This window comes from Camelus ferus, chromosome 14 (genome assembly GCF_009834535.1).
Source record: "Camelus ferus isolate YT-003-E chromosome 14, BCGSAC_Cfer_1.0, whole genome shotgun sequence".
Classification (NCBI taxonomy): domain Eukaryota; kingdom Metazoa; phylum Chordata; class Mammalia; order Artiodactyla; family Camelidae; genus Camelus; species Camelus ferus.
The window spans coordinates 13,114,560-13,139,339 of NC_045709.1; positions in this window are offsets into that span (position 1 = coordinate 13,114,560).

Genomic DNA, 24,780 nt, shown 5'->3' on the forward strand with positions numbered 1-24,780 from the left:
AATATGATCTTTATCTTGAATGTTTTGAGTTTTCCTCTAATACAGATAAAGTCACGAATAAGTGTTATCTACACCTATTATGGCTATGCATCCTTAAAATTCTTTTCTCTTGTCGATGTTCTTGATGAACTTCATTGGAAAATAAGAGAGTTTCTATTTTGATTTTTCTCATCTAAGGAAGAAAGGAGAGAATCATATGGTTCATATGGTTGCATCTTGTTAAGCTCAGAAAGCAGAAATATGTTGAAGATAATTTAAAATATTTGTACCACATAGCCTGGGATCTGTTGGAGTAAAGAAATCTGTCAAATTTAAATAAATAAATCCATCTAAAAAAGTGAATTTTCACTCTTTTATGAAAAGGGAAGAGGAGCCAGGTGTTTGCTTCTGTGCGTCTTGAATGCTGACAGTAGAACGCAGAGCCATGGGATGGCTTTGGATCGAAAACGTGGACATCTGGCATCGTTTTCCCAGCTCTCTACTCTTTCCTTCCATCTGATTCATCTACATGAACCTTTCTGAGGTGTTTTTGGAATATGCTGCTCCTTATAGAATGTCTCTGAGGGTTCCTAATTGACTTAAAAACAAAATTCTACTTAATGAGCTCAAGTAGTATAATCCATGCTTCTGGATGCTTAGGCTCCTTGTCATTAAAAAAAGAAAAAGAGAGAAAAACAAGATTATTAGTTGCAATAACCTAGGGGAAAGATTGTGGCCTCAGAATCCACTTCTCCCCTCTTTCATCTATTCCTTATAGTTTTTAGGGTTAACTGCAATGAACTTTTGTAATTCTGTCACTTAAGTTGTGTTCAGTACCATCAGATATCTAACCAAAACGTAAATTTATTTTCAATAGATTTAAAACTTTAATTTTGTTCAATTAAATTTGCATTTAAGAAATCAGACTGGCAGAATAAATTATTTTCATTGACCGTTTTTTAATAAATTAAATAGAAATAAAACAGTTTTATTGATGACTGTATCTGAGTTAACTCAAACTTGGTTAAAATTTTACATTATAAGATATTTTATATTTTTTAAGAGACTAATAAATTCATATCAAATGTAAATACCTATCTGTAGTTTTGATGATGATTTAATAGCAACATGTGGATTAAAGGCTTCCCTGTCTCCTCGATAGGGACGTGTAGTGTATTCAGATTAGCAAAGTATGTTAAAAATAAGTGGTATTTTTATTGTATATAGGTTTTGCTTCATTTGGAATTACACTTAGAGTTTTCTATAAAAAAGATAATCAATGTTTGTATCAAATGTCTTATCACTCAACTGGGTTAGAGCAGACACAAACATTATTTACCAAATACCTGCTGGTAACTATTCTGAAAATGCATTTCCTGTATTGAACTACCCTCAGTGTTCTCAGCCACCAAAGTCTCGTAACGTGGAGTTAAAGTTTAATAGGTCTGTGTTGATAACATGCATTGATGGAGAGTGGCCTGACCTGCTCAACTTGTTCTTAATGACAAACCGTTCGGAGTAGAAGACCAGCCAGACATCGGCAGTCTCCCAAAGAGCTGGACGCACATTGGCATGTCTTTCTGTTCACTAGCCACCTGCACTTTAAATGGGCAATCCCTTTGAACACTGTTGAAATTCCTTTAAGTAAAGTCTATGTCGATATGTGTGCGGTTTAAATTTATTACAAATCTCAAAGATTACAAAAAATGTAATCCTTATTTAGCCTGGGCTTTTGGATGTTATATGATTCACAGAGCTTTATTTCAGCAATTGCACTTGAGAGAAAAAGATTAGCTTTGCTGGACTACCATTTATCTCTCTGATATGTATTTATTTAATCAGGCTTGTGCCAGTAGAAAAAAAATCCTGACTAGTAAATGTTGAGAAAACAGCAATGACAATGACAACCACAACAGGGCATATTATTATAGAACAAATATATATTAAGTAGAAGGTTTTGGCTCTAGTCCATCATAAATTGTTTCTTGCTCTGAATACATTCTAAAGTGGTTTTTATCAAAGTTTTCTAAACATGGAGCTATTGATCATTTTTTCTCATTATTAATTTCTATACAAGATTATGTTTAAATTTAAAATAGAATCAACTTAATTTACATAATTTTAAAAATTCTGTGGGACATGCCCAAAATTCCTCCTGGCAATGATTCTCTGAGAATAATCCTGAGATGTCTCAGAGATTTGCTTCAGGTCAGAACATGTGCCCATCAGCGAATCAATGATAAGGTTTCCACTTTGTACCAAGTAACGGAGGAACCAGCAAATGGCTCCTTCCCCTAAAAGGTTCTGCACAAATTAAGATGCAGCCATAAAAGAAGCGTAGAACTGGCCTCATCACTGGGGACCAGCTTGCTTCTAGATTTGCTCCCAGGGAGAAGAGATAGGGCATGCTTGATTTATTCTTACTGAACACATCACTCTGATCAAGTCATTCCCCTTGGGATGGGCAGAGTAATGGGGAGGAGCAAGTCCAGATGTTCCCAGGTAAATGCCCTAAGAATTCTCATGGAAAATACTTTTTCCCTACCAGCAAAGGATTGTGGGTGCCAGGCTTTGCCCCGCCCACCTTAATGATTTATAATTAGAATCCACCACATGCTTGTTTTTTCTTTCCTTTTCCTTTCTATTTCTTCCTTTCTAGGGGACCAGTAAAGAGTCATCAACTTAGTATTTCTAAAAGCTTTGCCTCACATATAAGCGTTTGACAATATTCTTATATTTCTGTGTTGAAGGGTAAAGGTGCCAAGCTGTCCTGTGATACTCTAAGGCAGCAGTCTTTCCCATCCACTGCAGGAAATTTTAACAGTCTTCAGAGGCTCCAACCTTCATCAGATACTTCATCAGATCTTCTAAGGGGTATGCGATAGCAGAAGGTTAGAAACCAGTATCCTCTAGGGAAGGCTGTATCTTGCTGACACCTTGCTTATAGTAAACACCACTATTCTCTTTCCCCAAGGACAGACTGTCCTGGGAGAGTAAAGCTCTATTTTAGTCCCCAGTTGATTTGCTGCTGTCATGTCACATGAGTGTCTTGGAGTTATCTCAATCCTACTCACATCACCAAATTGCCCTATAGCTGTCTGCACAGAAAATTGATAAATCTGCTGCATCCTTGTTGAACCTTGTTTGAGACTGATCTGTTACCTAGGGGGGGATGTGCGTAGAGGGGCTTCTCCAACTTTCTGCCAAATCCTCCTTTTATGGGGCCATCTCTCTGACTCTAAGCAGGTTCAACATTTTTGGATTCTTCAATCTAATGAGATTGAGAATGGGGCTGGGGATGTGGGGAAAGGACGACCCATAGATGAGGTACTGCTGCATGTTTTCTTTTTATTGTTATTCAACAAACATTTCTTGGCCATTTGATATGTGCCAAGCACTGTCCTGGGCTCTAGGAATGTTAAGACAAATAAGACATGAAGCTCATATTCAGTTTGGGAAAGGGGTGAATTATAAACATCATCTAATTTTTCATGTTGCCTTGTTGGGCCAAAGTCAAGTCCATGATGTATTTCCAGTGAGTACAAAACCCAACAGAAAGGATAAGAAATGGAAAATTGGAACTTTTCAACACTTAAATAATGTTATTTATGAGGACAAGGATAAAAATCTTCCAAACTAGAATAAACAGGTAGAAAGAAATATCCTTGCAATATACTTCATTGTTGTAAAGTCTTTATATTTTATGTGTGAGGATAAAACATGACAGGTTTCCTGTTTTAACATTCTGGTTATTTCCCTCATATAAAAAAAATTACAACAATCTAAAAAATGAATAATAATGAGGGAATTACCAAACACTTGAGGTTCCAGGGACAATGGCATCCCACATGCGGGTAGCTTGAGCCAAAGATTTAACATTTTTGGGTGCAAGTTAGGAAGTAAATAAAATTTTCTAACATGGAAGAATGAACAGGTGCAGTGTGTCTCACAAATAAATTCCCATCTCAAGCCTTGCTCTTTTCTTGTTTTTTACATAAAGGCCACCAAAAGTCATCACATTCCCACTCACTAGTTAATTTCTGACTTAAATTTCTATTTTTCATTTTGTCATTTGTCCCCCAATATTTGCAGAGCTTGGGGCAGAGCACAACTAAAGAGCCACAGCTGACACGGAAGTTCTGCTGATGGTCCAATGAGGTTTAGATGAACAACAAAAAGACATTCATAATTTATAATTATTATTTATTCTACAAGATTTATTGTTGATGTCATTTTAGCAAAATCACTAATTGTGTTGTTGTAATCTATATTTTCATGTGAATTATGTTCTATTGTCAGTAATGATCTCAGGGAGTAAAGAAACAAAATAATTAGACAGCATTACATCCTAGAAGCAAAGTCAATATTCAAAAAAAATCTGAATGAAGTCCAAGTCTTCAGGAATGTTGCTAATGTAGTCTGCCTGGAATTTTGCCTAAAATCTGTAGTTCATCTCTATCATTCTCGTCTGATTATTACTGCCTCTTGCAAAGCTGCATTGCTCCAGACTTATCTTCTCAAGTGTAATCCACTGACAAGTGAGACTTAATTTTTTTAAAAAAAAGACTAAACTTTCTGTGAAATCAAAGACAAAAAAGTGATCACAATTAGTTGAAAGGAAAGAATATGTGTCTGAAATTACTATTAATATAGTATCTGTGAGATCACTCATGTATTCATGGCATGTGTGTATTACCTTCCAATGTGATTTCTCCTATTAAGTGAAAAAAATGTTTTATATTTGATCCAAAATATTTTCTGTGAGCAAAATAACTCCAAGTTAAAAAAAAAAATACGGTGGTGGATGAATAGGAAATTTGAAGAGAGATGCCAATTGGACCAGCTCCATTGTTCATTAAGTTTGGTACAACATTCATTACAATATTAACTCTTGGAGTCAAGTATATTTGTTATGATTTAGATTGCCATGTATCTGTGTTACAACAGGATGACTTGGGCTATCTCTGATAATTGCAGAATTCAGACAGTGCCCATGAAACCTACAAGGAAAGTCTGGGAGTGGGTCAGGGAAATTGTCATTTGTGCAACTTCCATTAGAAGCCGGATATGTATTAGACTTGTTAACATAAGCTGTCTCATTTCATTTAACAGTAATCAATGGAACCCATAGATTTAACAGTCAGAACACATATGGGTGGTCATTTTGGTTGCAAGGATCAGCAAATCTCTATGGCTAGGAAAAGTCTAGTAGTTCCTGGGAATTTAAGAAAAAAATACTGTATAAAACCTTTAGCAACGATTTCTATATCACCTCTCTACTCTGCCTTGACAAAGACTCAGCCTTCTTAGGCTCCGCCTTTCCTGGATCTCTTGTCACTTCTCTGTCAGTTGTCAGAGCAAACAAATCATTCTCTACTTTGTTTATATTTTCTCTATCTAAAGCTTCTACTTATTTATTCAGCTCATCCATAATCATTATATGACATACTTTTTTTCTTTATAATCTTTTAGTTTTTTTTTCCAGTTACTAAATTCTTTTTGCAAGTCTCTTTTCAATTTTCCAAGAAGAAGCAATCTCATTGACTTAGTTTTTTCTTATTGGGCAGAATTTTTTGAACTTAGGTTACCTCATTACCATTGGCAAGCCTATGGATCAGTTATCTTAAAGTCAGATGCCCAACACTGGTACTATCGGCAAGGATCATGAGAGGGTGCCAAAACAATTCAATGGGACAAAATTCGTCTCCTCAAAAAATGGTGCTGAGAGAACTGGATATCCACATTCAAAAGAATGACTTTAGACCCTTTCCTCACACCATATACAAAGATTAACTCAAAATGGATAAAAGGCCTAAATGTAAGAGGTAAAGCTATAAAACTTTTGAAAGAAAATACAGGTAAAAATTTGTAGTCTTTGAGTAGGCAATGGTTTCCTAGATGTGAAAACCCAAACTACAAGCCAGAAAAAATAAAATGGACATCATCAGGATTGAAATCTTTCGTACTTCAAAGGGCATCATTAAGAAAGTGAAAAAACAACCTACAGAGTGGGAGAACATATTTGCAAATCACATAATCTTATAAGGGGCTTGTATCTAGAATATATGAAGAACTCTTATAGCCGATTAATAAAAAGAAAGATAACCCAACTGAAAAATGGGCGAAAGTTATGAAGAGACATTTCTCCAAAGAAGATAATACAAATAGCCAGTAAGCACGAGAAAAATGTTCAATGTTGTTCGCCAGCAGGGAAACCCAAATCAAATTCAAAATGAGATACCAGTTCACACCCACTAGGATGGCTGTAATAAAAAAGGAAGTAACGAGTGCTGATGAGGAAGTGGAGGTATTGGAGTCTTTATACACGGCTGGTAGGAGTGTAATATGATGCAACCATTTAAAGACACAGTTTGGCAGTTCTACAAAAAATTAAACATACGTTACAATGTGATCCAGTAATACTTCTCTAGGCATATATCCAAGAGAATTGAAAGCACACATCCACATAAAAACTTCTGTGTCGGTGTCATAGCAGCATTAATCATGATAGCCGAAAGATGGAAGCAATCCAAACGCCCATCAACTGATGGATAGATACATAAAGGTGGTATATCTATATAATAACGCATCTTCAGTAATAAAAAGAAATGATGGACTGGTACATGCTACAACTTGGATGAACCTTGAAAACAGTATGCAAAGTGAAAGAAGCCAGTCACCAAGGATCACGTATGTAGTTGATTATGTAACTTCATTTATATTAAGTGTCCTAAATAGAGAAATCTGCAGATACAGAAAGTAGGTTAATGGTTGCCTAGGTCTAGGGGAGGTGGGGAGGGGTAATAAGGATGACAACCGAAGTGTATGGTGTTTCTTTTTGGGATAATGAAAAACTTCTAAATTTGATAGTGGTGGTGGTTGCACAACTCTGAACATGATGAAAGCCACGGAATTACACATTTTAAGTAAGTGAATGGTCTGGTATATGCATTGTAACTCAATAAAGCTGATTTTTATAAATCACCGTCTTCAAAGATTATATTTAAATCCATTTCTCCTCCAGTTGCCATCATAAAGGCAGCCACCCAAACTAGAAACTTGAAGTGCATCTTAAATTCTTTCTTCTTTCTCATCCTTTAGTCTACTTAGACCACTTTCATTCATTTTCTAAGTCTTTTAGATTCAGCCTCTTTAATGTCTCTAAATCCCTCCTTTCCACTCCATTTTTATTCCCATTGCTTGAATTCAAGCTGTAATCATTTATTCCCTGGATTACTGCCTCCTTCTTCTGTCTTTTTTTTTTCCATTTTTCTCTAATCTGGCTTCTTCGATGCTACTGTGGTGATGATCTTTCTACATCAGTGTGATTATGTCCATAGTAACTGCTTAATATGGCGTCAATGGCTCCTTAGAGCTTTCAGGATAAAGTTCAAAATTGCTTTGCTGAACATGCATGGCTCTTCATAAGCTGACAATCCTCATCTCTCTACTTCCCCAAGCTAACCCATCTCTCTAGCCAAGTGGAACTACTTGCAACATCTTGAACTTGCCATTTGGTTTTAAATCTGCAGGTCCTAGCACATTTACAAGGTCAATATATCTTTGTTGAATAAATAAGTAAAATAAATGAGAATTCATTACAGATGTAAATAGTACTATATTCACACATTAGAAATTCTCCTCTTATAAGTAATAGTTTAATAGCTAGAGTCTTTAGACTCCAGGCCCCACTAAGTCAAGCGTTATGTGTGTTGAGTATTTTTTTCTTTATACGTTACTAGATGACACACTTGAACAACTGTCTTTCTTTTCAATGGGAGTGCCTTCCAGTGCCTAAAGAAAGAATTGCCCTGAGACCCAGAGACTCTATAACTAGGACTGAAAAGTCAACAGCAAATATCATGTAATCTCTGTTCTTATCACAACAGAGTGAGGCCCTTTGAAAAACATTCCCAAATGTTTATGTTACCCTTGTGCTCTCAGCGTGGAAATACACACAGTTACGCACACACTCAGACTCTTCCTGACACACATAGCTTGTGCCCACACACAAGCACACACAACGTTTTTGGTATGAAGTAGTTTTTCTCAAAGCCATAGTTCAAAAAGCTACGTCGTTCTTCTCTAGATGTCTGGGAAAAGTTCTGAGAAACGATGGCATCAACCAATAAACTTGACCTTGTTTAGCCCTTTAGAGAAAGCAAACTTAAAAAAAAAAATTACAATGGTTCATTTAATTATCATTGTTTGGATCTACTGAGCACATTTGAATGAGCTGAATGTGAAACTGCAGAAAATGAGTATGAAATTTACCAATTTTTTAGAATTTAAAAATTAAATTGGAAATTCAGAATATTATCATTCTTAGACACTTACACCTTTTAAATATTTTTTTACACATGGAAATAATTAGCTTGAGACAGTGCATATTCTCACAGCAGGGAATCTGGAGAAAATAAAATCTTAAAAAAGCGGTCAGTCCAACTTAATAAAGGGGACTGTTTTAATACTATGTGAAACTGGTACTTCCAGATTCCAGCAACATAGATGAGTTGCAAAGCAATGAACCAACTGATTTAAAAAATTATCTGATTCAGTTCCAAGACAGAAATTTGTTCTACTCACAAAATTTTCAGTTTACATCCATGTTTTGTCCTTTTTTACTTTGATGCTCGCTTAAAAAAATGGACCTTTGAATATCAATAATTTTTAATCTTCTCATTTATTTTTCTCACAAGTTTCATAATTCTGAAATGGGCGCACATTTTCCTAACACTTCAGAATGCTCACATAATTATGATCTCTGTGTGCCTCTTCCTAACAGAGAAATCAAACAACTAGCAACATGTATTATCTACACAATCAACCACCCTCCTGCTGTCCATCCAGCACTCATGTGTCATGCACCGCTGTGCACTGGGAATAAAAAAAAATATGAAATAGGACCTTTCTGGAGGTCTGATGCAAACGCAGATTCACATAATGCCCTTTGTAGATGGTAAGAGATTTGCGGATAAATTATTATGCAGCACAACCAAACGAATAAATGTCTTTACCCTCATGAAACTGGCATTTTAGTTGGAAGAGTCAGATAATAATCAAAGATGGGCTTAAGTATATGAAAAAAGTAAAGATGGGCATTCACAGGGGTGTGGTGAGCCTGTGCATGTGTGTGTGTGTGTGTGTGTGTTACACTTTAAATTATGTAGTCAGGACAGACTTCTCTGACAAGGTGGCATTTGACCCGAGTGAAATGATGGAGTGACCCACGTGGATACCTGGGGGAAGACGGCTCAAGAAGAAAGAACAGTGCGTGTAAAGTCCCAAGGCGAGCCTCGTGCTTAGAATGTTCTAAAAGCAGGTGCAGCAGAGTAAATGCGGAGCTGAGTTGCCGACAGCAGGCGACAAGGAAACCAGGGATCACAGAGAAGGAAAGACAAAAGACAAGGACCCAGCAGGGAGAGTCCCTGCCGTCCCTGGTCCAGTCATGCCTGAAGCCAGGGCTCCCCTACGGGCGGTAAAAGGCCACTGCATCATTAAGCTGGTTTGAATTGGATACCTTTGCATATAAAGGACTGCTGCTCTATCTCTAAATATTTGAAATCCAGCAATTCCCAAAGATGCATATAAACTGCTTGATGGCTGACATTTCTAGATAATTCTGAAGCTCCCAGACACAGGCATGAACTCCAAATCTCATTTCTCTGCCTCAATTTCTCTCTCCTTCCAGCCCTAAAATGCAGCTATCTTATTTTTATAACACAAACAGGATCTGGAAAGGAAGCGTAAATGATGGCGCCTACAGCAGGGCATTTATCGGTAGATGGGTGGAAAGAATGAACAAATGAATGAATTCTTATGCTAATTTTTAAGAGTACTATCCATTCAAAAAAGAAAGCAGTATTATTATTCTTTCTCTTAGGAAACCATTCATGAACTTACTATAAATCTGTGTTAACACGGAAAACACTGGTTAATGCTTACGGGGTATCCATATTTCTTGCTAATATGCGGTTGCCCTGGTCCACTGCAGGTCCTCCGTGATAGTAACAGGACCAGGAGGGTGATGGATTTTATGGGCGAAGGAACTCTCCCATAAAATATATTTTCCTCTCACAATAATTTATTTTTTAAAATGGTGGTAAAATATGCATATTATAAATTTGGCCATTTTCAGTGTACAATTCAGTGACATTAAGTATATTCACACTATTGTGGAACCATCATCACTGTCCAGCTTCAGAACTGTTTTTACTTCACGTAACGTGGTGTCCTCAGGGTTTATCCATGTTATAGCAGGTGTCAGAATTTCCTTTCTTTTTAAGGCTGAATAATATTCCCTTGTATGTATAGACCACAGTTTCTTTATCCATCCACCACCTGTGGACACTTGGCTTGTTTTCACCTTTTGGCTATTGCGAACAATTCAGTTTTAAATTTTTTCTCATAGTCATTTTTATACCCTTTTCATTTTTTTGGTATTTGTATTTTTCTTTTTAACTCATTGGCATTAAACTCTGAATCAAATGAAACGATACCTCATTTATTTTAAGGGAATGATTTTAGGAAGTAAATATCAAAAATAATTCCTGTTGGCAATTAGCAAATCTATTGCAAAGTATACATAATCCACTTGTTTCATTCAAACAACCCATTAGAGCTAGTCATGGAAACAAAACTTCATCTGCTAAGAATCTCTGAATATGATATAACTAGTCTTGGAATCTTGAACTGAAAAAAAAAAAATCAGACCACCCAAGATAAATTAAATAACATTTAATTATTGAAAGGGATTTTAATGAATCATTTGTTGGGGGAGGGCTATTTGTTCTTGCTAGGCTGGTTTTCAGCAGAAAACACAGTTTCTTCTGAGTCTAGAGCCTGATTGGTTAGCACAAATCTTTCCTTGGACTCATGCACATATAAACAAGTGATAATAGTAATTGTTATAAATGCAAGCTACAACTGTTTGTTACCTACCATGTGCCAGTTACCACATTACCGTACAAAACACACTCGATCTGCAAAGCTGCTGCTTACAATCGTCATTGTGTCTGAATCTGCTGCTGTCCACCGATGCTCTTCACAATTAAGTAACAGCACTCCCGAGTTTTAGGGGAACATATGACTGCCAGTCAGAATCCACTCTCAAGCCCCTCTCAGCCCCACTGGAATGTATATATACACAGACACGGCCCTACTGCCTGTCCTGTATCAGGAGTTCACGCCTTTTGATCACAGACTTGTATTCGGTTGTGGAGTTTGTTTATGCATTCTCCTATTGATAGATAACAGGGCTTTCTGGTTTTTTGGATATTGTGAAAAAAAACTGCTGCCAAAATTTGTGTGTTTTGTGACTGTGTTTTCCTTTGTGTTTGAAATGATGGAGACTATTGTGGTGGGACTACTAGGGGGCAAAGGCTGCTCATCCCACAGCTCATGACGCCTCTGCTGGTACCCAAGGAGAGCATCCGATCACCCACATAGCGGGCCAGGAATTGCATCCCTAGTCCTGTTCTGCCAGCCTCCTGCCCCAGGATTGGGAGTCATTTACCCCCATTCCATATTGTTCCCATCTGCAATACAACCCCCGTCTGCTAGAACCAGAAGATTCACTTCTCACATTTGAAGCTGCAGTTTCCCTGCTTCTCTAGGCTGCGTATTGATTTATGGCCAGAATCAGCCTCAGGAATCATCTCATTCGTGTGGTACTTGGTTTAGAAGTTAGTCTTGTCTTCTCTTCTGTCCCTCACTGCCAGCCTGACAGTTGGTGGACCACATGCCATGATGTATTAAAACTCCTTCTGGATGCCCAAGTGCAGTGTCAGAAATCCCGACCCCAGAGTTTCTAATATGTAGAATCACTATCATTCAAACAAGTCAAGAGAAAGGTCAAAGAGCAAAGCAAAAGTAAATGGGAGCCATTAGAATAGTGTGCACACAAGATGTCCTTATCCCAGGCTTATTTATGTAACATACGCGAACGTAAAACAGAATGAGCTTTACTTGTTTGGATAGAGTAGGTCAGGATACCATTTCCATTTCCTGTGTTTACGTCAACGGCACTTACGATAATGCTTCGTGTATGTTAGATGTTTGACGGATGTCCATTGAACATATTAATACATGAGTGAACGTTAAGTGGGTCTTCCCCCAAAGGCACATGTTAAGACAGAGCAAACATTTTTGTCTGTTATTTGACAGTGGGTGTAAGCTGCAGCTGGTCAGACTGCGAAAGACGCGTATCAAATATCTGAGCGTGTTTGGCGGCAGGCCGTTTCCTATGTCACGTATCAGGTGTGAGTGGATTAGAAACCCTGTCTATAGCAGCTTAAAAATGATAAATTCTTCTCATAGTCCTATAAACAGCAGTAAAGTTATTTTCATGAAATTGAAGCTATAACTGTATAAGATTAAAAAAAGTGATTTGTGGCTAATTCTTTCAAGTGATTTGGTAAGTGAACACCACACAAATGCAGAAAAAGATTATTCTTTTTGAAGCTCATAAAACAATAAATATGTTGTGAGTTAAAAACTGAAAAAGCTCAATTACCAGCCCTAAATTTGTTCATTTCATTCCAGGCTGAAGACTCAAACAGGGTATGAGAGAGCCAGTCATTCACTGAAATGCAAATAGGGGAGGAGAAGGGGCAGAGGGGGAGGGGTGGGGGAGAAGGAAGAGAATTCCAAACTTGCCCTCAGCAAAAGAGAAAGAAAATTTAGATAAAGTGCGATAAGTGTTTTTAAACTCCTGAGGCATGCATCCAATCAGAATCAGTGTGCCCCTGGTCCTGATCAGGACGAGATTACATACACCTTTCCTGTATCCAGCCCTTTTGGTGCTTGTCAGGAATGCCTCTGGCTGTGAATCAAAAGGCAACATTCCCAAATAGTCAGTAGAGAGAAGTGGTCATGATGTATATTAACCGGCATACTTAAAAGCATTAATGCTGATCACAAAGAGCATAAAAATTCAAGTCTTCATCAAATATACATAGACCAAAGTAGTTCAAAACTAATTTCTATAAAATTTTCCTACATTTCTATAAATATTTCTATACGTAATCATATATATATTTACATTAAGCTAAACATGAGTTCATACTGATGTCTCCAGAATGGATCAGTTATCATGTGGATTATTCTGGCCTTTCCCCTTGTCTAATAAAATAACCTACACATAATAGATTTTTAAATCCAAAGCTTTAACTTGAAGTACTTCGAGCACCTTAGAATGAACCCTGAGCTTATGTCTGCAGAGGGAAATAGCTACATTCAGTCATTTGCCTGAGTGATGCCCTTCTACTGACTTGGATGTTTATCCTGTTATTTAATTCAGGGTCTAATATGCACTGGGCTCTGCTTCACTGGACGGAAGAGTTATTATATCATGGAGCAGTTCTCTCTCACTTCCTGTTCCCACACACTAAACTCACAAGCACAGAGCTATCTCTTCAGAAAGCATCTCCAGGGTTCTCTTTTGTTCCTTTCTCAACCGTGAATAACTGCAAGTATGATCTGCCTGAAGACACAATGCATCTAAACTCAAACCTCATATAGATTTCTTATCCTAAGCCATATTCGCCACCCAGGTTACCAGGACTTTACCCTTGGAAATATTGGGAATTCATGCCATTGCACACAAGTCCCTGACTTGTGGAATAGCAGTGTAAGCTGTATTTCTACAGTATATGCTGAGTTTTATTCTCTAAATAAGCATATGGGTTTTAGCTAGATTGTGTTTTGTGAAATTTACCGAATCTGCCCTTTCTATTTTTTTCTGAGAATTCTCTGGACACAGCCTTTGGGTGATGATTGCCTCCTGTCTATACAACACATATGGCAAGCTCCGTCTGATGGGAATGCATGCGTAAAGCCCAGTTGAATGTTGACATTACATCCTTCAAAAGTTAAAGGTTATATAGTACAAAGTTACGAGGTTATAGCCCGTAAATCATTTTTTGGATAATGCTGCTGTAAAATCTGATTACTTTTTGACAACACTTTATTGAGGTAAATGTTTGAGATGAGACTTGTAGGAGTGATAAAGTAGAAAAAACATTTTAAAATATTTTACTAAAGGGAGTCATAATTAGGCAGAGTTTTGGGCTGGCACCAGACAGTTGGAGTTTCTAGTTTTCATTTGGCCATTACCTTGGGCAGCTTGAGGCAATGCGCCACGGTCAGTTTCCTCTCCCATAAAGAGGAAGAAGGGGACAAGTTAGGGACACTATTGATCTCTGATAACTGTTTCACTTAGAAGGGTGACAAACTAGGCTTTTACGAGACGAAAGCCTCAAGCCTTTTACCATTTTTGGAATGTTTAACTGCTCGATGTTATCTCTGTGTGAGGGAAGGGGATTTATGGGGGAACGTATCCGTACATCATTGTAGTATTTCACTAATTTCTGTGTTTTCTTGTTGCTTTCACAAAGTTTTGTAAATAAACTTTATGTTTTTAAAGGTTACTGAGGACAAGTTTGTCTTAGAATCTTTTGAAATGAACCAAGTGTTTCTTTTTTTTTTCTCATTTTTTTTTCTTAAAAGGAGAGGCTTTTAGGTTTATTTATTTGTTTATTTTTTTAAACAGAGGTACTGGGAATTGAACCCAGGACCTTGTGCATGCTAGGCATGCACTCCACCACTGAGCTACACTCTCCCCCTGAACCAAATGTTTCTTGAATTGCTGACTTATCTGGAAATATGTGGAAGTATATTTGGATTTACAGTACAGTATTCCTTACATCTTATCAGACTATAGTGCACATGGTGAAGATGAACAATGACTGTGGCAACTGGCCCCCTCACTGTTTCCTCTTTAAGGAAGGAAGATGGTTGGTGGTTTCGCTCCCCACCGTCTAGTCTAATAAACTGCTTAGAACAAAGACAACAGAAGTGTTTTATTTTTTTTAAACAGACTTTATATCTTAGAGCAGTTTTAGGTTCACATACAAAACAAAATGAACTGAAGGTACAGAGATTTCCCATGTTAACCTGGCCCTGCACCTGCGTAGTCTCCCGCATTATCAACATTCTCAGCCAGAGCTATTCATGTGTCACAGCTGATGGACCTACAATGACCCGGCATAATCACCCAAATCCACAGTTTACATTATGTTTGCGCTTGGTGTTGTACATTCATGGATTTGGATAAATGTGTAATGATATGTATCCACTATTACAGATCCATACAGAGTCATTTCACTGATCTAAAATCCTCTGCCTGTTCATCCCTCACTCCCCCCTCATCCCTGGAAACTACTGCTCTTTTTACCCTCTCCATAGTTTTGCTTTTTTCAGAGTGTCATAATTTTTTTTAATTTACATATAGTCAGTTTACAATATAGTGTCAATTTCTTGTGTACAGCATAATGGTTGTCATACACATGCATACATATATTTGTTTTCATATTCTTTTTCATTATAGGTTACTAAAAGTTATTGAGTATAGTTCTCCATGCTAGACAGTGTAAACTTGTTGTTTATCTATTTTATACGTAGTAGTTAGTATTTACAAATCTCGAACTCCCAATTTATCCCTTCCCACCCTCTTCCCCCCGGTAACCATAAGTTTATTTTCTATGTCTTGTGAGTTTGTTTCTGTTTTGTAAATAAGTTCGTTTGTCTTTTTTTTAGATTCCACATATAAGTGATATCATATGGTATTTTTCTTTCTCTTTCTGGCTTACTTCTCTTAGAATGATGATCTCCAGGCCCATCCATGTTGCTGCAGATGGCATTATTTTATTATCTTTATGGCTGAGTAGTATTCCATTGTATAGATATACTACAATGTCATATAGTTGTAATCACACAGCATGTTGCATTTTCAGATTGGCTTCTATCACTTAGTAATATGCATTTAAGTTTCCTCCATGTCTTTTCATAGCTTTGAAAGCTTCTGATCAAGAGCCTTGAAATTTTCTTCTTGAATTTCTTTGTATTAAGCTGAATTTTCTTTTAAGGTACCAAAGATCATAATCTTAAGTTGACAGCATCAATGGTCTAATTTAACTCTTGTGATGGATATATATGTGATTGAAACAAACGTGAATTGTGTTTAAAAAAAGTGCTTACCATAGCAAAATGACTTAAATGGTCAGACATGATCCTCACCTCTGAGATGTATAGTTTTTTTACTTATCTATTTTATTTGTTAGATGATTTAGTCTCTACATACATTTCCAGATATCAATTAGGTATAATTATAGAGAATTTTCGTAATCCAAGAATTGCATTTTGAAACATTGTATTTATTTTCTTTCTTGAAGTGCTACATAATGTAAAGTATATAAGAAAACATAAACATGTTTAAAAACTGTCTCCCCTCTTTCTCCCATCATAGTCCAGGGCAGAGAGACACAGGCTCTCCTCCTTGTCTTCATCCGGGAACTCAGGCTCCCTCCCTCCATGACTCGGCACTCTAGGTTCTCAAAATCCTATCTCGCCATCTGGATAGGAAAACAGTGTTGAGCTCTCATCAAGGTTTTAGAGCCAGGTGATCTTCATCTCTGTATTCCCAGAAATCTGATCATGTGATTCATACTCTCTCAGGTTTAAGAACCATAGTCCTTACTTTGTGTTATGGACTGAATTTCATCCCCTCCAAAATTCATGGGTTGAGGGCTTACCCTTTAAGGTGACTGTGTTTGGGGATAGGATCATAAGGAGGTAATTAAGGTCAACCGAGGTTGTAAAGGGGATGTGCACAGACAAATGTACAAGCCAAGGAGAGAGGCTGCAGGAGAAACCAAACCTGCCGACGCTTTGATCTTGGACTTCCAACCTCTAGAACTGGGAGAAATTTCTATTGTCTAAGCTACCCAGTGTGTTATTTGATTTTGTTGTGACAGCCCTAACAGACTCATATGCTTTGTTATATCCATCACTCAGAAACTTGTGTATCATCCTATTAAAATTCTTTGGACTTCTCTTTATTTCATAAATTCATATCATTCCTTCAGCCCCCTCTACTGCTGTTATTTATGGTCCTTATTACATATTTCTCTTATATATAACCTGACACTCTGCCAATCAACGCAAGGTTGCCAGAAGATTCTTTTAAACATGTATATAGTCATGCCACTTTATAGCCTAAAATCCTCTAATGGCTGCTCAGTATTTTGGATAAAATCCAAATAATCAAGGGTAAATATTGCGACCTCATGATACCTGCTTACCCACCTAATGTTATCTTCTGTCATCTCCACAAATGGCACGTGTGACAGCCCCACAAAACTGCGTGACATTCCCTGAACGTGATCACACCACTAATTTTGGCTTTCCAGCTGCTACTTCACTAGAGAAAACTCTCTCCACTTCTACACTTGATTAGTTCCTACTGGTCCTAAGGCTCAGCTTAGGTTAAATCCCCTGGAACATCATGTCTGATTGGCATTTCTCCTCCCAAAGTTCTGATTTAGATCTCCCTTCTTTAGAGTTTGGTAGTAAATTCTAACACCATATTTTGTTGGTGGCTTTAGCTACCTTTCTCACTAGACTAAGGTCCACATAAGAGCAGGGATCTGATCTTTCAGAGTAAACAGTGAACAAATCTCTTTTGCAGGCAAGCCCAAATGAATGCAAGACGCTTTGTGTGTGTGTGTCCATGGATTGCAATTAAATGGCAAAAGTTTATTACAAAAACGGAAATAAAGCTCCATCACATTATAGGGATAAATCCAGTCAAATGTCCAGCACTTTTATTCAGGTTATCTTTAGTTTGGATTTTGAAACCACAGAAAGAAACTTATCACCACCTGCTTTCCTTGGAGCATAACAATTCATGTTTATGTTGGAAGTTGCTGTATCATTTCCTTTGAAGAAGCCAAAATTCATTTATCCATCTCATTAGGCAACTCCATGAATAGGAAAGGAGGACTGTGTGGTCTATGTGATTTCTTTAAAGAAAGTGGTGTGTTTTGTTAAACATCATATCCATTACCACCCACTAGGGTTAACCACAATTCTACAGTGATGAAGATTTCCAGACCACCTGCGTTTAGTACTTATGTTCAACTCTTTTAGACTAGGCAGACTTGAAAAGGAGAAATCAGCGAACCGAATGCATGGAATTATTTCAAAGGGACAAATATTAGAAACAGGTGTGAGATACTACCAAGGGAAAATAAAGCATTAATTCATTCTAACTGGCAGTGAACCATGCTACATTTCCTGAAGAATTAGCTGCCTTAAAACATTTTGACACAGGAGTTAATTATACATTTTTTTTTATTTCAAGCCAAATTTTCCAAACCATAAAAATGCATTAAAAACTTTTAGGCAATTATGGAGCTGCAAAAATGTTTTATTCTCTATGTCCCAGTTAAATCATATTCTCTGAGCCTAAGCGTATAAAAAGCAAATTTTTATTATATGGAAAACTTATAGTCTATGTTTTATATTGTCCTATGAAGAAAATTCTATAGCAAAATGTATCACATAATATACACGGTATCTAATGTTTAGTTTTATGAATTTTTTATGCACTGCCTCATTCCTGAAAGGATTTGAGGTTGTGGCGTTGAGTAAATTTTTGGTTGAATACCTTAGTTTTCATTGTATCACATAAGATTTAAATATTTATTATATGGAAGAAATGCACTTCCTTTTCAAAATATTTCAAAATAATTATTGATTAAATAATTACTTATTTGGTAAGAACAAATCAGTTATAATCTTATAATGTCAGTAAAACATTAATCACTGTAACTATTTACATCAGAACGGCTATCTCTGTGGCTCTTCTCACAGTACCTCCAAGTGATCTATTAGCAAATGTTTGCTTCCCTTCATTGCAACCTTGACTTTTCTGGTTTAAAAGTCTAAGTTCCCTAGGAAAGGGTACTTCCACCAGGAGATACAGAAACAGTTTCATAAAACTGAAGGCTGAGATTTCCACCTATCGACTTCGTGCTTTTCATGAGATTGAACCAAATATGTTACAAACTAGATTTCTTGACTGGCTGCAGTGATTTGGACTAGCCATTGGAAACTGAGTTGCTGCTACAGAACAGTCTGAGTAAGAGAGCAGCATGTAAAAAGTCTGAATGGTACAAAGCTTGGCATGCCAGACTGAAATTTCGTACCTTAATCCAGTAAGCTTTGAGGTTTTATAAAACAATTTTATTACTACAGCCAGAATAACTTCAAGCTGCTCAGTGATTAACCTTTACAGAACATTATTGGAGATGACAGCAAGAGAGTGTTTATTTAGAACGTGGTAGATCACCACTGAATATCATTAGAACTCAATTAATTTGGGATTTTGCCAAAAAACAAGAAGAGAACAATTTGTCTTTTTCCATTCTACACATATTCCATTTAAATGCTCTGGTCTGAATTAAACGAAAAAGCTTCTGTATGTCAAAGGAAACCATCAACAAAATGAAAAGGCCACCTAACAAATGAGAGAAAGTATTTGCAAATCATATATCTGATAAGGGGGTTAATATCCAAAACATATGACGAACTCATACAACTCAATAGGAAAAATAAAACAATCTGATTTAAAAATGGGCAGAGGATCTAAATAGACACTTTTCCAAAAAAGACATACAAATGGCTAGCAGGTACAAGAAATGTGCTCAACATCACTAGTCATCAGGGAGATGCAAATCAAAACCACAATGAGATTATCACCTCACACCTGTCACAATGGTTATTTGCTAAAAAGACAAGAAATAACAAGTGTTGGTGAGAGTGTGGAGAAAAGGGAATCCTTGGGCACAGTTGGTGGAAATGTAAATTGGTGCAGCCCCTATGGAAAACAGTACGGAGATGCCGCAAAAAATTAAAAATAGAATGACCGTATGATTCAGCGATCCCACTTCTGTGTATTTATCCAAAGGAAATAAATATCAAAAAGATATTGGTTACCCCTATATTTACTGCAAGGTTATTTACAATAGCCAATATATAATATAATATGATATAATATAATATAATAGTATATAATAGCCTATATATATAATTTAGCATATAAATATAATTTAGCCATAAAGAAGAAGGAAATCTTGATATTTATGACCACATAGATGGGCATTATGCTAAGTGAAATAAGTCAGAGAGAGAGAGAGAAATACTGTATGATCTCACTTACATGTGGAATATAAAACAAAACAAAAGCAAGCCCCGCCCAAACCAGAACCACCAAAACTGAGCTCTCAGATGCAGAGAAGAGACTGTTCTCTTGGGTGGTACTTGGGTGGTCTCTCGTCTCTCCAGCTGACTAAACGTTTTCTCTGTGTGAGTTAATTTTTCCAACTACTGATAGAATAAAGGAAGTTTTCTTAAAAAAGAGGTATCTGTGCCTAGAACTAGATCTTTATTTATCCCAGACTGATATATCAAAATTCCTACTTAACATGTCTACTCAGGTATTTAATAAACATCTAAACATCATATGTCTGGAGCTAAATTATTTCCCTGGCCTTTCCGTCCTGCTCCCTCCGCTGAAGCCACATCGGCCTCCTCAATGTCTCCTGGACCTGCCAAACATCTTACTTCAAAGTCTTCTGTTTCTTCTTCCTGGAATATTCTCCAGTGTGTTCGCCAGGGTTCAATGAGAGGCAGCACAAGTAGGGGAGAAAGATTTTATTATAAGGAATTGGCAGCTGTGGGGGCTGGCTGAGCAATTCTGAGCACCATCGGGAGGCGGGCAGGAAAGGAAGGGTGCGGTTTCACAGGCAGGGGCTGAGCTGTTGTTCGCAGGCAGAATTTCATCTTGTTCTCGCTGCTCTTAAGGCCTTCCAGCTGTGTAAGTCAGGCCCACCCAAATCATAGGACAATCTCCCTTATTAAAGTCAGCTGACTATGGACTTTCATTACATGTGCAAAATGACTTCACAGCATCACTTACGCTGGTGTTTGACTGAATAACTGGGAACTGTAGCCTCGCCATGCGGATGTATCAAAAAAACCATCATACTCAGATATCCTTACAGCACTTTCCCTCATTTCCTTCAAATTTTTGCTCCTATATCAGGGGAATCTTCCTGACTGTGTTGTTTGTTTTTCTCCAAAGCACTAACCCTACCTTCCATTTTATATGCTTTATTTTTTTTCTCTCCATATACACTGCAAACACTGTGAGAATACTTTTTCTGTCTTATTTTATTGCTCTATTCTCTGTGCTCAAAAAGTAGGGCAAAGGAGATTTTTGATAAAAATTTGTCAAATAAACTAATGAGTGATATGGAAAACTAATTTAAAAGTACAATTTTGGTAGCTCATAGAGAGAAAGAATGGGACAATGAATATATGTATGTTCATGTATGACTGAAAAACTGTGCTCTACAGTGGAAATTGACACACCATTGTAAAATAACTATAACTCAATAAAAAAAAGTAAAAAAAAAAAAGAAAGGCAGAAAAAAAGGTACAATTTTGAAGATGGTGATTGCTTCCTCCAAATTTACCATATTTTTGAAATCAAAATGTTCAAAATACAACACTAACAAAAATAATTTTCTAGTAATGCCTGTGTGTAATCCAACTACACACACACACACACACACACAGAGTTTTTTGTTGATGCCCCAAATGACCTAGATGAAGAATTTTATGGAGATACTGTTTTATCCAGATTATCTGTGACACTGAACTGGACGCTGGTTTGCCCTCCAACATATACGCTGGACTGTAACAGAACTAGTCGACAAGTTTGGTCATCATAAATGAGGAAACAATGTTAATTCAGTAGCCTTTCTCTTCATTTTTGACCTTTTGCCCAAAGACACATTTTTTTTGGTGGATCTCTGTAGGGGAAGGAGATGCTTGCATTCCAGCCGTCTGAAAATTGCAGAGGTTTCCTGCAGCCGACTTCATTCCACTAGCCAGACATCGAAACACCACGCATGCAATGTTTGCTTGTAGATCGTTTGTCTGCATCCCTGTCTCCCAAATTATATATGCATCTTCTCAGGTTTTGAGAGGGAGAAATAAATCAGAGCTTCTTTTTCTCACTGCTAACCTCTTCTCCCCTCTTCTCCTCTCTGCTCTTTCTCTTACTTCCCGAGAGCATCCTTTGACAGCCTCTTCCTACAAGTGCTCTTCCAGCTGCTTCTACCGCTAAGTGGCGTGAATGCGGCTGCGCACTTAAGACCCAGCCATCAAAGGCAGTCATGAATGGAATCAACGTAGTTCTGATCATTTGCTTCATCGTTCTTGCTTAGCAGAACCCGACGCCTCCTGGAGACCAGCACCTATGTCTGTACAGCTAAGGTGGGGTCAGGACTCTCACTGTATTCATAACGACAGTTTTTTAGACACTACCTCGGAGCATTCTTTCTACACCTTGCTGTGTATACATGCTTTGCTGTGCTGTTTCCTGGGAGGAGGGGAAGGGTCTACTTTTGATGTAGGCGGACAAGAGGAGCGGAGTAGGAAAATGATAATGGGGAGTCTCTGCCTGTGACCATGGACACAAATGTGTCTCCACAGAACTATTCGTTTATTTACACCGCTCAAAACGATGACACAGTTTAAGGAAAGTCTGGGAAATGCAGACAAATATTTCCAAACAGTTTGTGTTTTCAAATGTCAGAATGGTATCTCTCACATAAGAGAGCATAAACAGAACAAAAACTGGTCAGACAACCTGCTTCTGTCAGCTTTCAAAAATATGTGAAATGACTTATTTGCTGATGAAATTTTTATTTTCTTTTCACGTGTGGTTTGACATTCCTGAAGAGGCTCTAAGAATATTCCCTTAATAAGAGGAAATACAAATTACCTGCTTTGTATCCATAAATCAGCTTTATTATATCTGAGCCTTATTTACCTTTGGGGCAAATGTAAAGTAAGACACTAATCTCTCAATTATTATAGATACTAAACCTTGTTTAGCAGAGTATGACTTTTCTTATTTCTTTCAGTTATATAAGTATTTTATTACATGATGTATTTTGTATTTTACATTTTAATATTTTATTGTACACTTTATATTTTAATATTTTATTATGCATTTTCTATTTTATTGCAACTCTCTCTATACATTCTAAAATGGAATACAGTGAATTGACTTAACTGACTGCTCAGGTCTCAATGATTTAGGGACCAGTTAATATTTCTTAATTCTGAATATTCTCGGTAACCATATTTCAAGATTATTTTAGTATGAAAGTAAGGGCAAAACTCTATCAGAAAGAAAACTCCGCTTGTTTTCTGAGGAAAGTGATCATGAAATCTACGGAGGCCATGACTTAGGGAATGCTTAGATCTTGGATGCCATACAAATGGGCAAATTCAGCCTCGAAATAGTCTGGAGTGTCTGTAAGAAAATTAGATTACCTTACAGTTAAAGTCAGTCCAAGCAAAAGGAAGAGTCATAAAAGTGCAAGAGCCCTCATTAACACATGAAGTTACCCGTTAGGTCGTCAGCAACAGCTCTACCAACAGCTGCGAGAGCTGGGACGGGTCAGCACGCAGCTGCGGGACACCCACTGCGGTGAGCGGAAGACACGCTCTCCTTCTGTGACCTCTCGTTTCAAATACAAGTTTGGGCAAAGCTTGTTTTTGACAGTATGTTCTGAGACATGGTGTGCCTAAGGAGAACCATAAATCTGTCATCTGGATCCTTAAGACTAAATAACATAAAACCGGCCTGCAACCTAAACTACAGTGGTAATTAGCAAATATAAAAGCCAACGTCCCGGAAACAGAGAAGGAAGGAGTGGGCATTTTTAAAGAGTCTGTGAAAGGATTTAGTAATTAAAAGAGTGATAGAGGAGGAGTCATGCAATTACAATTAATCTAACTTTTCCCCTTGTGCCATATCTTCTTTAAAACTTGCACTTACATCCCTACCTCATCCAGAAAATATTTTTGGGCAATCCCAGCTAATTTTAACCCTGCCTTTACATAGGATTCCTCAACATTTATGTGCATAGTTTTTATTATTCTATAGTGAACCCTCCTCTGTTAATATGTTGCTTGGTAAATCGGTCACTTAATTATTTCATGGGTGTATTTCTTGCCTTTTCTTTTTGGTTCTAAGCGTCATGAAGAAATATCGATTTACTTCCTTTATTTGTTATTCCTTTGATATGTATTTAAATCTGATAGACATTTAATGCAGAGTACAATCCAAAATAAACCATATTTAAGGTAGGAATATATTTTGAGAACTTCTGTAATGAAATTCATTCAGATTTATTGAGTACCAAAGGATTAGTCCCGTTAGCTTTGCTTTAATAATTATTTTAAATATAACTTTAAAAACTAATACAAGATTATTGGGAACAAATTTCAAATATTATGAAAGAGTAAAAAAGTTAAAATTTCTTCTTTAAAACCAATTCTTTCTTAGTAGTTTCATGTATGTTCAGACTTCCTTATTCCTTCCTTTCTTCCTTCTTTCCAAAATTGTAGTAAAATTTTCCATCTTAACCATTTTTAAGTGTACATTTCAGTGGCATTAATTACGTTCACAGCATGGTACAACCACCACTGCACTGTGTCCAAAAACTTTTCTCATTCTTTAAGTACGAGTCATGCTGCCCTGTCCCTTGCTTTTTCATTTGCTCTGTAAAGTCTCATTGGATGAAGTCTTTATCTCCAGGTACTCGTTTTTAGTTCAGTTTCATAGAGAGTTGACAAAACTGGGAATAAATATTTTATCTCTAACCATTTGCCTACTTAACCTGTTCCTTGAAAAATCAGTTGGAATTTTCTTTTTTTTTTTCAGAGGATGAAAAAGGAAATGTTGTATCATTGGAGTAATAACTTTTACTTATTCCCATGCTCAGAATGAGTTATTTATTTATTTAATTTATTATTATTTTTTTAATTGAAGTACAGTCAGTTACATGTCAATTTCTGGTGTACAGCACAATGTCT